The sequence below is a fragment of the Phyllobates terribilis genome, unplaced genomic scaffold, assembly GCF_046119375.1.
Source record: "Phyllobates terribilis strain yellow unplaced genomic scaffold, ASM4611937v1 Scaffold_5__5_contigs__length_657084704, whole genome shotgun sequence".
NCBI lineage: Eukaryota > Metazoa > Chordata > Amphibia > Anura > Dendrobatidae > Phyllobates > Phyllobates terribilis.
Genome location: NW_027362765.1, coordinates 202,001,743 through 202,019,057, shown reverse-complemented (window position 1 = coordinate 202,019,057; position 17,315 = coordinate 202,001,743). Strand labels below are relative to the sequence as shown.

Sequence of the window (17,315 nt, the reverse complement as noted above, 5' to 3'; positions counted from 1 at the left end):
GATGGAGTGTGGATCAGGGCTCAGTTAGCTGCATACACACACTCACCCCATTTCCGGGGGACAGCTCGACGGTGCTCCCATTTATGCAGGCACAACTGACCATGTCCCTGGCTGGAGTGGGGAGGGGGGAGAGAACCCAGTGATGTAGAAGCAGTAGGGGACGGTTTCTGGAGCATAGGAAGGAGCACATTGGGTGCAGGGCACCTGAGCTCAGACACAGAGAAGCAGATAAAAGGTGGGAGCCATCTTTAGAGTTCAGAGCAGAGTAGCAGCTCAGTCAGAGCTGACAGGGAGCTGTGGCTCAGCCTGAGCTCAGCTCCACGAGGCAGGCCTGGAGAGAAGGCCGGGGCCAGAGAGGAGAAGAGGAGAAGGAGAAGGAAGGAAAGAGGAGAGACAGAGGAGTAGAAATGCTCCAGAAACAAGAAGGCAGAAGGGACCCTAAGAGAGCAGAACAGATAGCAACCGTTGCAAGCCCGCGTTATATCGGGTGAAGGGTCAGGCCGCGGAAGGGTACCGGATTTCCCAAGTTGGTGGAGGTAAATCATCCCTCAGCCAAGAACCGGAGGTCGTGATCATTTATTGGTGCGACCCCTTGGTACACCCGCTAGGAAGGCAACACATAGGGTCAGGGAAACTGGCGCCAAGTCCACGGGTGGCGTAGTCGGACATTCCAAAACACTGATAAATAGACTGCACAATTTGGTCTGACCACCCTGAGCCACGGGATCAGGTTGCCACTACCTACCCCCCATCAGCACCGTACACCAGAAGGCTCGGTTCCGGGTACCCCACGGCCCAGGGGGCGAGTCAGCTTTGGCATAGTCGGCAGGATTGTGACCAACCCGCCACAAACGGGTATTGCGTGCCTGAAAAGACTTTATACTTACCTGAGTGAAGTTTCCCGCCATTCGGGGCCGTTTCCCGCCAAAAGGCGCCATCTTTGGGATGCTGCGCGGGAAGAAGAGGGGCGTGGACACCAAAAACCGCGCGAGACCTGAAGCCCCGCCCTACGTCCAGACGCTGCGCAAGGTCCTGGAAAAATATCCAGCGGACGCCGACGTCATCACCTCGCGACACAAGGTCCTCACCCAGAGCAACGCGAGCGGAGCCGCGGCCTACAGAAGAGGATCGCCGGAAGGTAGGCCACGGTTAACCAGGGGGGAGGAAGACATCAGGAATGGAGAGCAAGATGGCGGACCGGCAGCAGGCTAAGCTGCCCAGCATCGGCAGTGCCCCAGCCGTCGCGGGTCCCGACCAGCGCCAGGAGAAGACGCGTGACGCAGGAGCGGTCGCGGAAGCAGGTAAGAGGAGTCTTCCTGTCCCGGATGCTGCCAGTGTCAGCCTGCTCCCGGGCCCCCTGGTGGAGCCGCCGATCCCGGGCGTCATCAACAGCGGCCCTCTCCAGGCCCCGCCGCAAGGCTTACTGCACCGCGGCGCAAGGGGCGGGTATGCCCTCAACATCCACCGGGTGGGCGCAGAGAGTCACACTTCAGAGGACCCGGATGGGTCTGAAGAATATGGCGAGGAGGAAGAAGGTGCGCAGGGAGAACACCGCTACTAAGGAATGGCAGCGTACCAATGTACATAGTTGCCCGTCAGGGTGAAGGAACTGTTGCAGAGAGTTACCCGGTATCGGGTCAGTTAAAACCGGCTGAGGACTGGGAGCAGCCAACTTATTGAACTATCCGGCCGAGGACTGGGAGCGGTTAATCTTGTACATAATTGCACTTCTTAAAATGCCCCCTACTGGTTTTATAAGAGACCACAACAACAACTGACCTCAGAACAAAAACCCGTTAGAGGTGGCTGAAGACGAGGTCCAGCAGCTGGATCAGCTACGCCCTGCAGCCACCCTAGGGCCTTCGTTGAGGGTTTACGAACGGGTCCCTCGTGTTTGTATTCATCTGTTTGCACTTAATAGAAAAATGGACACCTGGTTGCAAAGTACACTGTGACCAGTTAACCAAAGTTTTACATGAAGAATGTTTACAAGAAAAATGTTTTATATGTGACAGATGTGGTTATAAAAGTGAAAAGAGTTTTATGATGTGTTATATATGTGAAGAAAGTCTTAGAATAACTGCTGAAAGAGAAAATGTGCCAGTAACGGTAAAAGAGAAGAATTGCCTCCCATAAAGGGATGAGTTATGATGGTTTATAGTCTTATATGTGAATGCATTCTAAAAACTTGCATGTTTCTGAATGGTCTTTTGCTTTGTTCCAGCCTGAGGACGTGCTGTGGTTTACCAGGGGGGAATGTGGCGCCCCGAGGGTTCGGTTGCCACAGGGGTATTGCACCTTAACCAGAAGTGTGATATTCCACTCCCAGGTAAGGATGGAGTGTGGACCAGGGCTCAGTTAGCTGCATACACACACTCACCCCATTTCCGGGGGACAGCTCGACGGTGCTCCCATTTATGCAGGCACAACTGACCATGTCCCTGGCTGGAGTGGGGAGGGGGGAGAGAACTCAGTGATGTAGGAGCAGTAGGGGACGGTTTCTGGAGCATAGGAAGGAGCTCATTGGGTGCAGGGCACCTGAGTTCAGACACAGAGAAGCAGATAAAAGGTGGGAGCCATCTTTAGAGTTCAGAGCAGTGCAAAGCAGAGTAGCAGCTCAATCAGAGCTGACAGGGAGCTGTGTCTCAGCCTGAGCTCAGCTCCACGAGGCAGGCCTGGAGAGAAGGCCGGGGCCAGAGAGGAGAAGAGGAGAAGGAGAAGAAGGAAAGAGGAGAGACAGAGGATTAGAAAGGCTCCAGAAACAAGAAGGCAGAAGGGACCCTAAGAGAGCAGAACAGATAGCAACCGTTGCAAGTCCGCGTTATATCGGGTGAAGGGTCAGGCCGTGGAAGGGTACCGGATTTCCCAAGTTGGTGGAGGTAAATCATCCCTCAGCCAAGAACCGGAGGTCGTGATCATTTATTGGTGCGACCCCTTGGTACACTCGCTAGGAAGGCACCACATAGGGTCAGGGAAACTGGCGCCAAGTTTTACCAGCGAAGGCCCGAGGCAGCCGGACAGAAGCATGGTCACTGGTGGGGCACGAGAGGCCAGAGAAAGGATAGAAGGGGGTCCTGTGCCACACTCCTGAGTTGCCTGGGGGTTGACCGAGCACCTCACCTGGTGGACGCAGCACGGCTTGGGCAGTCATTGCTGACAGAAGTGACTTGGATATCAACTGTGAGTAAAAGGCCTGAACTGCACCATTGGACTCTGTGTGATTTATGCTGCGCCTGCACCATCACCCCCAGCATCCACCTACATTGCCCTGAGGCTACACTCTTCCCGTGGGGAGTTATCCTATCCCTGTGCTGCCCACCAACACCAGCCTCAGCGGTCTGCCTTGCAGCGGCGGTCATCCCTGACCGCAATCCACGGGTGGCGTAGTCGGACATTCCAAAACACTGATAAATAGACTGACACAATTTGGTCTGACCACCCTGAGCCACGGGATCGGGTTGCCACTACTACCCCCCATCAGCACCGTACACCAGAAGGCCCGGTTCCGGGTACCCCACGGCCCAGGGGGCGAGTCACCTTCATCTTGCTGGAACTGCTGACACACTCCAGCCACATGAGGTCTGGCATTGTCCTGCAATAGGAGGAACCCAGGGCCAACCGCACCAGCATATGGTCTCACAAGGGGTCTGAGGATCTCATCTCGGTACCTAATGGCAGTCAGCCTACCTCTGGCGAGCACATGGAGGGCTGTGCGGCCCTCCAAAGAAATGCCACCCCACACCATTACTGACCCACTGCCAAACTGGTCATGCTGAAGGATGTTGCAGGCAGCAGATCGCTCTCCACGGCGTCTCCAGACTCTGTCACGTCTGTCACATGTCCTCAGTGTGAACCTGCTTTCATCTGTGAAGAGCACAGGGCGCCAGTGGCGACTTTGCCAATCCTGGTATTCTGTGGCAAATGCCAAGCGTCCTGCACAGTGTTGGGCTGTGAGCACAACCCCCATCTGTGGATGTCGGGCCCTCATACCACCCTCATGGAGTCGGTTTCTAACAGTTTGTGCAGACACATGCACATTTGTGACCTGCTGGAGGTCATTTTCCAGGGCTCTGCCATTGCTCCTCCTGTTCCTCCTTGCACAAAGGAGGAGGTAACGGGGTTGTTGCCCTCCTATGGCTCCCTCCATATCTCCGGATATCTGCTCCATGCTCTGGACATTGTGCTGACAGACACAGCTACCCTTCTCGCCACAGCTCGCACTGATGTGCCATCCTGGATGAACTGCACTACCTGAGCAACTTCTGTGGGTTGTACTGTAGACACCGCCTCATGCTACTGTACCTCTAGGGGTGACAGCAATGGCAAAATGAAAAAGTGACCAAAACAACAGCCAAAAAGGATGAGAACAGAGAAATGATCTGTGGTCACCACCTGCAGAACCACTCCTTTATAGTGGGTATCTTGCTAATTGCCTATCATTTCTACCAGTTGTCTGTTCCATTTGCACAACAGCAGGAGAAATTGATTCACAGTCAGTGTTGCTTCATAACTGGACAGGTAGATTTCACAGAAGTGTTATTGACTTGGAGTTACATTGTGTTGTTTAAGTTTTCCCTTTATTTTTTTGAGCAGTGCACTTTAATTAAAAACTCTCTACCATTACCTCACTACGCAATCTGGTTTTATTTTTGCTTTGTTTTTTTTTTTAATTTAATGCCTTGATGATGCTTTATTTGAGAACACCCTGTGTATGTTGGGATACTCAAACGAGATGTCATCGGGGATAGAGGCTCACTGCCACAGCCTCTGCCTCCACCCTGAAACAAACGTCATCGGTGATGTTCATTTCAGGGACTTAGCTAGTCCCTGCTCTACTGAGTATGTGTCGGTTGTCAATTCCGATGTAAGGTCAGCAGGATCTGGTCACTGTGCAATATTCTTTTTAATGCACGTGATAGGGTGCTCCCTCACTGTGAAGAATATTCAAGACAATCCCATGTCAATCACTGTGCCCTGTTTGTCAGGTTTTATAGAGATCTCCATGTACAGTGTAATTCGACACTGCAGCTTGCAAAGGAGGGGGCCAACAGGCCGTGAGTGACAAAACCCCCACCAGCAGCTATGAAGCTGCTACAGCCCGGTCATGTGGTCCTATGTGTAAGAAACCATAATTCAATACAGAGTTATGGGAATACGATGCATCTCAGTGATAAACCAAGCAGATTTTTAGGAACCTGGGGGAATGGAGAACGTCACCCTAGCTTTAAACACAGTCCAGCGTGCCCGGATGGGGAGATACCAAGTACAACAGTGCAGGGGCCCCTAGAGCTCCGGTGTTTGGTATCTACGCGTAGCAGGGACCCGGCTGGGTCCGATGACACCAGAACTGGCTCCCTAGGACCGTCCAAGTAAAGACGTATGGCCCATTTAATTTTGGGAGTTTCTTAGCTAAGAGAGACCAGGGGAGAAGATTTGGGCACAGCCAGGAGGCAGGAGTGGGAGTGATCCAGAGGGGTTAAGAACTCCAGCAGCCCTGGCTCCATTGTATTTTTCCTGGGGAGGTTGTGACGCCAAGTCGTGTTGGAAAAGTCCTGCAACAACAAAGAGAAGGCCCACAAACCTCCCATGTGGCATCCCTTCCCCCGAAAGCCAGATTGTCCATCTAACCGATAGCGGACTTGTAATAACTGCTTTATATCTTTTGTACTCATACTTTCGTGTTTGTATACAGTGTATTGTTTAGTGTGCCCTAAGGCAATTCAATATATAATTTAACCTTGGGTTGTTCTTTTATCCTTGATCCACGAACCTTACGCCCATTGTTCGGTCCAACGAACACGCTACCTGGCTGGTTTCTTGCCCGATACAAGTCTGTTATGTCAAATAGAAACTGGTGGCAGCTCTCCCACGCCGACCAGGCTCTGCTTCACTGGAGCTAGTGAAAGAGCCTCTCAGCCTGTCAGGGGTGTGAGCGAGTGTGGTGCCACATCAGTGACTGAGTGGGCCTCCTCTTTTCACTCCCTGGTGCTTTCCTGTACCCGTGTGGACAGGGAGGGTCTGTGCAAAATGGTACCAATCTGACCTTACACGTCCTCGAGGGGGTTGCGGAACGTCACGTAGGTGCAGAGGGCAGGTCCATACCTCGTGCTCCGTCTGACATAATTGTGACGTTAGGCAGGTGGTGGGGTGTGGATCCATCACAAGTGGTGTCAACAGCGAGATTCTGCGGTGTCTTCTTGTTGACATTTCATCACATTGGTGGCAGTCGGTGAGGGATCGAGATAATAGTGTGTGTGAGTGTGGAACGCACTCTCACAGACACTAAAGAGTGCCAGTAGTAGCTTTTACTGCTGGAGTCTTAAGACCAGCTCAGAACTAGACAGTCGGAGTGCAAATACTGTAAGCTGTGTGGGTGCATCAGGTTGCAGTTCGGTGTCAGTGACCGTAGAGTGCAAGGATGGCCAGTGGCACCAGGGGCAGAACCAAGGAGACGTCCAATGGTCCAGATGGTAGGGAGGAGGTGGAAGTCGATGTCACTCCAGAAGGAGGGGAGTCCCGCCCAGGCACCCCAGGGAGAGAGTCGCCGACGGTCAGTCCCGCTGTGGGCCACCCATCACCTGACCCCCTCATGCAAGTAGCCCTTGCGAGTCTCCAGGCTGGGGACAGGGCCACGTCATAGCGGATAGCGGAACGTCAGCGGGAGCATGAGCACCAGAAAGATATTCTTCACTTCCAGCTGCAGGCCCCAGCCAGTCGCGAGTCCCCTGAGATCTGAGTCCCGAAGCTACGGGCAGAGGACTTCCCCCTGTGATAAAGGAGGGGACTTTCACACGTTCTTGCTGGCCTTTGAAAAAAACTGCCACCAGTACCATCTGCCTGAGGACCAGTGGGTCCGGTTCTTAACCCCTCGCCTTAGGGGTAAGGCCCTGGAAATCTTTGGGTACCTGCCCAGTGAGACCACCCTGAGCTATGAGGACATCAAGCAGGCTCTGGTCCGACAGTACAAAATGACCCCCAAGTCGTACTGGAAGAAACTCCAGAGTATGCAGCGGGGTCCTGCAGACAGCTGGGTTGATCACATGCGGGCCCTACTGAGAACCGTTGATCAATGAACCACAGGACTGGAGCTCACCACCATCCAGCAGCTGAAGGAGCTCATCGCGACTGAGCAGTTTCTGTGGAACTGTCCAAAGGACCTCCAACAGCACCTCCGTGACCGGAAGCTAAAGGGGGCTTCTGCAACAGCTACACTTGCCGCAGAGTACTCCAAGAATAGGACTCCAGAGGCCAAGAAACTTGCCAGCTGGATAGGAAGATGAAAGCGGTGCCTGCTGTCCCTGCCCCCAGGCCCAAGGGGACACCTACCGATGCTTTCATCTCCACGCCGGTAGGGAAACCCCGACTGTGTCACCTTTGCAGGCAGCCGGGCAACTTCAAAGCCATGTGTCCCCAGCGCCAGAAGGGCCCATCCACGTCCCAGAAACCGTCCACTGTTTTGTGTGTTAGTGAGGGTAGTGGGAGGTCCCTTGACAACCTTCAGACTATCACCAAAGGCCAGGCCAGGGCCATGGGACTGTGAGACACCGGCGCCGAGATGACTCTTGTGCGGCCTGAACTGGTGTCACCCCAGGATTTGATACCTGGGAAGACTCTCGCCACCTCCGGGATTGGAGGCATCGAGCTGGCGCTGCCCATCGCCAAGGTGACTGGGGCGCCGGGAGGGGAGTGCGGGAGGTGGGGGTAACTCTGAACCTTTCTGCGAGTGTTTTACTTGGGAGAGACTTGGGGCAGCTAGTGTCCCACTATGTGGCCGCTGAACCCCAAAGGCCTAACTTTCCAGACAATGTCATGTTTACCCCTATTGCTGCTAATGTTATTAACATGCCTACTGATGGGGATGTGGGAGTGGATGATGTACTGTGTGCCTCTCCCCTCGGGGGGGGGGGGAAGGAGATTAATCTGATTGGCTGTAAGAAGGCCTTAGAGCGTGGCCAGCCGGCAGGCTGGAACAGTTCATCCTGTGAGGTTGTCACGGAAGTGACAGACAGGGGGAAAACAGCTGCGGAGGAGGAGCATGCCATGGAGGGCGGTGCAGTCCCAGGAGAGGTAGGGCTCCTAGGGTTTCCCCACAAGCGTGATGTCAGAGGGCCAGAGTTGTCAGTTTAGTCCGGAGGCTTGATCAGAAGCAGAGGAGAAGCGGGCGCTACCTGCGGTCACAGCGGCCATGGCCACTGTCATGCGCAGTGGTGGCACCCGGGCCCCAGGGGCACCTCGGGAGTCCGACGGCTTCTCCCCTTCCGACCAAGTGGCTGCCGGGTCACACAGAGGCCAGGAGACAGGTCCCGCGGAACTGACAGAAGACGTGGCAGTTTAGTTTATTCTGGTCATGTCAGGGGTTTCAGGCGGCGTTAGAGACTGACAACAGCCTCAAAGCTCTTAAGGAGCAGGCGGCACAGCCTCCCTCGGACTCAGATCTCGAGTGGGTGGTCTGGGACCAAGGACAGCTGTACCGGATAATGGTCCACCGAGGTTCACTGAAGGTGTGGCCCAGGGACCGATAGTTAGTGGTACCCTATATGTTCAGGGTGGAGTTGTTGCGGATGGCACACGAGATTCTGATGGCCGATGACATCTAGGAATCACTAAGGCCAAGGCCAGGTTAGCCCAGCATTTCTACTGGCCAAGGATGGGGGACGAGTTGACTGCCTACTGCCGGTTGTGTGACACCTGTCAGAGGGTGGGAAAGGAACCCCAAAGCCCCACTGGTAACTCTGCCCATCATTGAAGAGCCTTTCAGGAGGGTGGCTGTGGATTTGATTGGCCCAATGGCCACTCCCAGCAGCTCCAAGAAACGCTTCATATTGACGGTAGTAGACTATGCCACCCGGTACCCGGAAGCAGTAGCCTTGTCGTCCATTCGGGCTGACAAGTTGGCCACCGCCTTACTGGAGATTTTCTCCTGAGTGGGTTTTCGCCAGGAAATGCTCACCGACCCGGCGACCCAGCTCATGTCGCAGCTGATGGAGGCCCTCTGTAAGCAAATAAAGGTGCAACATCTGGTGACCAGTCCGTACCACCCACAGACTAATGGCCTGTGGAACGGTTCAATGGCAACCTGAAACAGATGCTTAAGATGTTGGTCGACTCCCATGGGTGCGACTGGGAGCAGTACCTCCCACCCCTACTATTTGCCTATCGGGAGGTTACAGGCCTCAACGGGGTTTTCCCCCTTTGAGCTCCTGTACGGTTGGCATGCGTGGGGCCCCCTAGCTCTTGTGAAGGAGGTCTGGGAAGGGGACTTAGCCTCCCCTGGAGTGTCGGTCATCGAATATGTCATGCGCTTCCGTGACAAAATGCAGGCCTTGACGCAGCGGGTGCACGACAATATGACGCGAGCCCAGGCCGACCAGAAGTGATGTTACGACCAGAATGCATGTGAGAGGACCTACCAGGCGGGTCAAAAGGCATGGGTACTGGTCCTCGTACTCCAGGACAAGCTTCAGGAGGCCTGGGAAGGTCCATTCCTCGTGCACCAGCAGCTCAATGCCGTGACGTACCTGGTCACCCTGGACCACACCCGGGGAAGGCGGAAGGCCTTCCACGTAAACATGATGAAGGCGCATCATGCGCGGGAGGCCTGCGCCCTCCCCATGTGCAACCTGCCAGAGGAGGGAGAGGTGGAGACCCTCCCCGACATGCACGTGGGACCATCGAGGACGTGGAGGTTTGCCACCAGCTGTTGTCGGACCAACGGTCCCAGCTGTGGGCAACCCTGCACCCCTTCCAGGATTTGTTCAGCAACAAGCCCGGAAGGACAGAGTCGGTCGTCCATCACGTGGACACCGGGGATCACCCCCCAATCCGGCATTCAGCATATCTGGTCGCCCTGGAAGTACAGCAGCACGTGTTAGGAGATTGACGAGATGCTGAAGCTGGGGGTCATCCAACCCTCCAGCAGTGCTTGGGCCTCGCCTGTGGTCCTCGTCCCAAAGAAGGGCCGGACAACCCGGTTCAGCGTGGACTACAGGGGACTCAACGCTGTCACGGTCACTGATGCGTACCCAATGCCGCGCATCGATGACCTGCTCGATCAGTTAGCCGGGGCCAAGTACCTGACCATCATGGATCTGAGCCGGGGATATTAGCAGATTCCCCTGACCCCCGAGGCACGGGAACACGCTGTCTTTATCACCCCATTCGGACTGTATGAGTCCATGGTGATGCCATTCGGCATGAAGAATGCCCCTGCCAGTTTTCAGCGGATGGTCAATACGCAGCTCAAGGGAATCGAAGGGTTCGCGGCCGTGTACCTGGATGACATTGCCATCTTCAGTCACACCTGGGAGGATCACCTAGAGGATCCGGCGCAGGTGCTCGGGCGGACCGGATCCAAAGGCTTGACCATTAAGCCGGAAAAGTGCCAGCTGGGTATGAGTGAGGTCCACTACCTGGGACACCGGGTAGGTGGGGGAGCTCTGAATCCACAGGCCGAGAGGGTGGATGCCATCGCATCCTGGATCCCCCCCCAGGACCAAGAAACAGGTGATGTCCTTCCTGGGCACCGCCGGGTACTATAGGAGGTCGAAACTACGGGCCATGAACACCCTGTTTTGTACCTGAGCCGGAAACTCCTGCTGAGGGAGGTGACCTATTCCACAATGGAGAAGGAACGTCTGTCAATTGTGTGGGCCCTGCAGCCATACTTGTATGGACGCCAATTCACCGTGGAAACAGACCACAATCCCCTCAGCTGGTTATACACCATATCTGGAACGAATGGGGGGTTGCTGCGCTGGAGTTACGTGCTCTAGCAGTACCACTTAGCCATTCGCCACAATAAGGGCTGCGAACAATGCAATGCCGACGGCTTATCCCGACAAGGGGAACACTGGTTGGTGCTACCCCCTAGTGCCCTCTAAAGGGGGGAGGTGTGAAGAATATTCAATCCTATGTCAATCACGGTGCCCTGTTTGGCAGGTCTTAAAGAGATCTCCATGTACAGTGTAATTTGACACTACAGCTTGCAAAGGAGGGGGAAGACAGGCCATGAGTGACAAAACCCCCACCAGCAGCTGTGAAGCTGCAACAGCCCGGCCATGTGGTCCTTTGTGTAAGAAACCATAATTCAACACACAGTTATGGGAATACGATGCATCTCAGTGATAAACCAACCAGATTTTTGGGAACCTGAGGGAATGGGGAACGTCACCCTAGCTTTAAACACAGTCCAGCGTGCCCGGATGGGGAAATACCCAGCACAGCCTTGCAGGGGCCCCTAGGATCCCGGTGTTTGGTATCCACGCGTAACAGGGGCCCAGCTGGGTCCGATGACACCAGAACCGGCTTCCTAGGACCGTCCAGTAAGGACATATGGCCCATTTTAGTTTTGAGAGTTTCTTAGCTAAGAGAGACCAGGGGAGAAGATTTGGAGGTAGGAGTGGGAGTGATCCAGAGGGGTTAAGAACTCCAGCAGCCCTGGCTCCATTGCCTTTTTCCTGGGGAGGTCGTGACGTCAAGTCGTGTGGGAAAAAGTCCTGCAATACCAAAGAGAAGGCCCACAAACCTCCCATGTGGCAGCCCTTCCCCCAAAATCCAGATCGTCCATCTAACTGGTAACTGACTTGTAATAACTGCTTTATATCTTTTGTACCCATACCTTCGTGCTTGTAACTCTGACCACTGTGTATGTATAACCCTTATGTATATAGCGTATTGTTTAGTGTGCCCTTAAGGCGATTAAATATATCATTTAACCTTGGGCTGTTCTTTTATCCTCGATCCACAAACCTTACAACAATTGTTCGGTCTAACAAACACGCTACCGGGCTGGTTTCTAGCCCGATATAAGTCCGTTATATAAAATAGAAACTGGTGGCAGCTCTCCCATGTTGACCAGGCTCTGCTTCACTGGAGCTAGTGAAAGAGCCTATCAGACTGTCAGGGGTGTGAGCAAGTGTGGTGCCACATCAGTGACTGAGTGGGCCTCCTCTTCTCGCTCCCTGGTGCCTTCCTGTACCCGGTGTGGATAGGGGGTGTCTGTACAGAACGGTACCAATCTGACCTTACTAGTCCTCGAGGGGGGTGTGGAACGTCGCGTAGGTGCAGAGGGCAGGTCCATACCATGTGCTCCGTCTGACGTAATTGTGATGTCAGGTGGGTGGCTGGGTCTGGATCCATCTCAAGTGGTGGCAACAGCGAGATTCTGCGGGGTCTCCGTGTTGCCATTACATCACACTCACCAACTTTAATAAGAAGTGACAAGCTAGCAAGAAAGTGCACAGGCAGTGCTCATTATAAAGGAGAAAACCCCAGGAAAAGCAGAGACCAGCCCCACCCCTCTACTCTACAGGTTTTCTCCTTGCAATGCGCACTGAGAGTGTGCTCTCTTAGCAGCTCATCACTTCTCATCAGAGCCAGTAAGGGAGCGCACTGTCACCATATTTTAAAAAGAATATTGCACAGTGACAAGATACTGCTGAGGATACGTCAGAATTGACAACTGACATGCTCAGACAAAGATTGACCATCAGGATCGTGTACATATACAATTCTATAAATCAGGACAAAATTACACTGTTCAACGTCAATCAAAAGACAAATCAGAAGGGAAAAAAAACGTATGACGAACAATATCTGAAAATAAAATAAAATTTTATTGATGCAAATCATTAAAAACATATAAAATTCCAATGGCAACACATATATTAGTGGTTGGCCAAGTAGGGCACCACAGATAGGCATCCACATGAGGAGGGAGCATACAAATAAAGGTACAGACAATCAAGAGGTGTATAACAAAGTATCCACTCATGGATTAGTATATACTTCCTATGTCTGGACAATACATAGGTGCTAAAGTGCACAGTGTATTGTACAATTTCATAAAAGAGACATCCTACACCTAAATACATATACAAATTTGCTACCAGTACTCACATGTGTTAGTCAGTCTATGGTGCCGGGGCCCATACGCGTGTTTTGGCCCTGTGCCTTCTTCCGGGGGTGTCCTCATGTGGATGCCTATCTGTGGTGCCCTACTTGGCCCACCACTAATATATGTGTTGCCATTGGAATTTTATATGTTTTTAATGATTTGCATCAATAAAATTATTTTATTTTCAGATATTGTTTGTCATACATTTTTTTCCCTTCTGATTTGACACATGCTCAGTAGAACAGGGACTAGCCCTGCTCCAGAAGTGGACATCACCGATGACGCTTCTTTCAGGGTGGAGGCAGAGACTGCAGCAGTGACTGAAGCCTTGGCCACTTGATGACGTCTTGTTTGAGTATTCCAGCATGCACACTAGGGGTTCCCAAATGAAGCGTCAAACAAGAAGTAGGTAATAAAAATAAAATAAAGCAGTTAGATAACGTGGTAAGGCAACATTAGGGACTTTTTAATTACAGTATATTAGAAAATATATTAGATTATTACATTAAACAGACATTTAGGATTAAAATAAATGTTAGCTAGCTTTCAAACCCATCAATTTGGGGGCATCAGACAATTTTAGAACGTGCATGGTGGCATCTCTTTCAACAGGTTATGTCAAGGGACATGAGGATTGAGCAGTTGGACTTCAATCCCTCAATACTTTTTTTTCGCTAGGAGATTAGTCGCTGACCGATGAACCGAGCCCCGATAAACGGAGCTGAACATACCTGTGTATAGGGGAGTTGGGAGAGATTGCAGTCATCTGAACCATAGTTTGGCCGACAGCTAATGTAAAGTATATGGTCAGAATTACTATCTAGCTTACAAAATGACATCTGTAATTTAGCTAGTAGGAGCAACAAGACTTGAATATTGGTTATGTATGTACACAATGCCAGAGACCACATTAGATGTGTTACTCAAACCACTTAAATTGATCAGACAGTCTGGTCTGAAAAAATATTATAGAACAGGGATCCCCAACCTTTGGCTCGGGAGCCACCTGTGGCTCGTGGGACCATGATGTGTGGCTCACGGCTGTCTGCCAACTTGGTGCATTAAAACCAGGTCTTGAAAACGGCTATGGAGAGTAGATCTGGATGCTCTTATATTGGCCCTGGGGTTGGAGAGATAAATTAAGTGCTAATGCTAAAGCCCCCGTCTCACATAGCGATATCGCTAGCGAGATCGCTGCTGAGTCACGGTTTTGGTGACTCACCACCGACCTCACCAGCGATGTCGCTATGTGTGACACTTTGCAACGATCAGGCCCCTGCTGTGAGGTCGCTGATCGCTGCAAAGTGTCCTGGACCATTTTTTGGTCTTTGGCCTCCCGCTGGCCAGCACACATCGCTGTGTGTGACCAGCGGGACCAACGATCTGGCTGGTAACCATGGTAAACATCGGGTTACTAGGGGCACGCGCGCACTTAGTAACCCGCTGTTTACCATGGATACCACTCTGCTACGGTGCGCGGAGGCTACCGTTCACCTTAGCAGAGTCGTATTCATGATAAACATCGGGTTACTAAGTGCGCGTGTGCCCCTAGTAACCCGATGTTTATCATGGATACGACTCTGCTAAGGTGAACGGTAACCTCCCGCGCACCGTAGCAGAGTGGCATCCATGGTAAACAGCGGGTTACTAGGGGCACACGCGCACTTAGTAACCCGATGTTTACCATAGTTACCAGCCTGCTCCTGCTTAAGCAGCAGGCTGGTAACGGGAGCAGGACATCGTGGAACGATTCTTTCCACGATATCGCTGCTCCCCTGATCGCTGGTGAGCCTGCCTGTTTGACAGCTCACCAGCGATGTATTAGCGATGCAGCAACGATCCCTGACAGGTCGTATCGTTGTCGGGATCGCTGCTGCATCGCTTAGTGTGACGGGGCCTTAAGCTGAATGTAGGATGATACTGCTAGATAGATGGAGAGCTTGAAGCTAAATGCGATAGTGTTGTAGGTGTGTATGATGCAAGAAACAGAATGAGCGTAAGGTGGTAACCCCTAGATGTAAGTGTTCTTCATAGGCGTGATTTCTATGGGGAAGCTTTGGCTGTCATTGTTATGATCGGCAACAAGTACTAAGGATAAAAAGGGAAAGCTATCCCTAAAGTAAGACTAAGCTGAATCTCTATGATGTAGCGGGCTGCCTGTTCCTTGCGAACAGACCCGCCTTAGTCCTCGGCTAGTCTGAACGAAGACCTATAGCATAAAGGAAGGGGTCCCTAAAAGAACTAAGGACTGGAACGAAAATGGGACACCACCTGAACAGAGAAGGTTGTTGCAGAACACAAAAATATAAAACTGACAAAAAGGTACTAGAGGTCCCAGAAGGACCAAGCAAACTGACAGAGATAGGCACAGAAGCACCTGGCTAGCAAAACAGTCAAACAACACTGAAGTCCAGCACAGCCAAAAGGGAGGAGCTGGAATATATAGGCAGATGGTCACATGACCGCAAAACACAAGATGGAAAAAACAAACAGGAGGGTTCTAACAGTCATTATACCAATAATAGTAGCTCTGGGTGTCAGTACTCTGGGGAGGCAGGAGCTGGATGTCACTATTATGGGGTGCTCAGGATATGGCTCATGACCCTTTTTCAGAGCTGAATGTGGCTCACAAAATAAGAAAGGTTGGGGATAACTGTTGTAGAATATTATGTAGCAGGAAGAGATGATCAGATTGATATGTAGGTTTGTCGGCAGAGATTCACTAAATCATTTATTTATTTCATTCTTTGAAATCCTTGCCTGTTCTGGACTAACAGCAAAACCAAAAGAAATGAGCCGGACTATTAGCTTATATGTGTAAAGTGCAAGAGCACATTCACACTGTAGCCATTTCACAGACCAAACCCAAGAAAAAAACAAAAATGAGCATATATCCTGTAGAATGTAAATGGGTAAATAGTAACAGTATATGTAAATAACATAGGGCACTTAGTTAAACTCTATTTTGCACAAAAGAGCATAAAAGCCATCCCCACCATGACAAGGTGAACCCATAGGGATGGTCCTAGCCTTTCTCTAGTATTAAAAGTGCCCCATTTTATTTACCTGTACTATTTACTTGTCGTAGGGTATATCCCGTACTCATTTTTGTTTTTTCCTTGGGTTTTGTCTATTCTGGGTTTAGCAGTCAGTAGCTGTCAGTGAGGATCGCTCCCGCAAATGGACAGCTCAGAATCAGCGGGGAGTTCAGTTAATAAAATACAAGTTATACTAAATATTTTCGCACAAACCTACATACCAATCTGTTCTATTACTAACTCTTGCTGTCATTCGTTACTTTTGGGAACCCCCTTTTTTGTAGCACCGGGGGAAAAATGTCCTACCAGCAATGCCTACATATAGCCTTCGGTTATAAATAAAAAAGGGAAAACATTTACAGCAAAAATGTCCCACGGGACAAATTATGAGCTAATTAAAATGTTATTTCAATAGATGAATAAAAAAAGAAAAAAATATTCAGAAATAAGATACATGATGCCCTGTGAGCACTGACAGAGCAGGCCTATATTACATTATTATGCCATAACTTGGGAGAAGGTTAATATATCCCGCTTGTGTATATCCAAGTCAAATATGTATCTGTGGTGAATTCCTGTATCCTAATTATCCGGCCAAATGAGGACTAACCTGCTTTCTGGACGTAGCGTATACATCTGTGATTTCTCCTACACAGCTGAAGCATGGTGCCAAGGATCAGAGCCTTCCTTGTGGGTTCCCACAGATCTCCCCTGAGGTGCCCAGCACCAGTGGCACCAGTGATGACAGTGTAAACCTCCTGTGACCGCACCACTAAAACGGCTGATCTATCATGAAGAATAATCCGAAGGAATGTCCTGTCTTCTGAGGAATGTGTAGCCTCAGGAAGGAAAATACAGAAACCTGATCAGTGGTTTCTGATCTCAACTTGTGTCGTAATGGGAAGTCTTGAGCCAGATAAGGAGGATTTAGAGGCTGGCAGCTAAATAGAGGAAGCATAACTCTGCATTATGCTTCGGGTAAAACTGCTGTGTTCACAGATGTATACTCCTGCATTTTCTCCAGAGATGGACACAGACAGCTGGGCCCCCTGTGCAAGACAGTGTATGGGCCCTTGGTATCCAGCTTCTCTTCACGTAATGCCCCCTTATATCTCTCTAACAATTGACAAATAATTATTAATTATAAATCTCATTAGCTGAGGAACTTACCTGCAGTCTAATAGATGGCAGAAGGCTGCTTAAAAGGCGAGAGGGACCCCTTTGCTACTGGGTCCCTGTACAGCCGCACTAAAAGGCATGTCTGCCCATAAACTTCATTTTGACCTGGCAATTTTTTTTCCTTTCCATTACCCAAATTTCACCCTCGTTTGTTATAGAATTGTATAAACATACTCCAATTTTTTTGCAGTTCCTAAACCCCT

The 17,315-nt window shown here is 51.1% G+C and overlaps 1 protein-coding gene across 4 annotated transcripts in view; it reads right to left on the bottom strand.

Annotated features, from left to right (window-relative positions):
* Positions 1 to 17,315, bottom strand: part of LOC141271052 (CMP-N-acetylneuraminate-beta-galactosamide-alpha-2,3-sialyltransferase 2-like) — a 113,521-nt gene that overhangs the window by 65,408 nt on the left and 30,798 nt on the right. The window contains exon 1 of one of the 4 annotated variants that reach the window (XM_073681157.1): positions 16,544 to 16,846. The exons of the other annotated variants lie outside the window; for them this stretch is intronic. The gene's annotated coding sequence lies outside the window, so the exon portion shown is untranslated. Of the gene's footprint in view, positions 1 to 16,543; positions 16,847 to 17,315 lie in introns of those variants that run through there. 4 annotated transcript variants of the gene reach the window in all.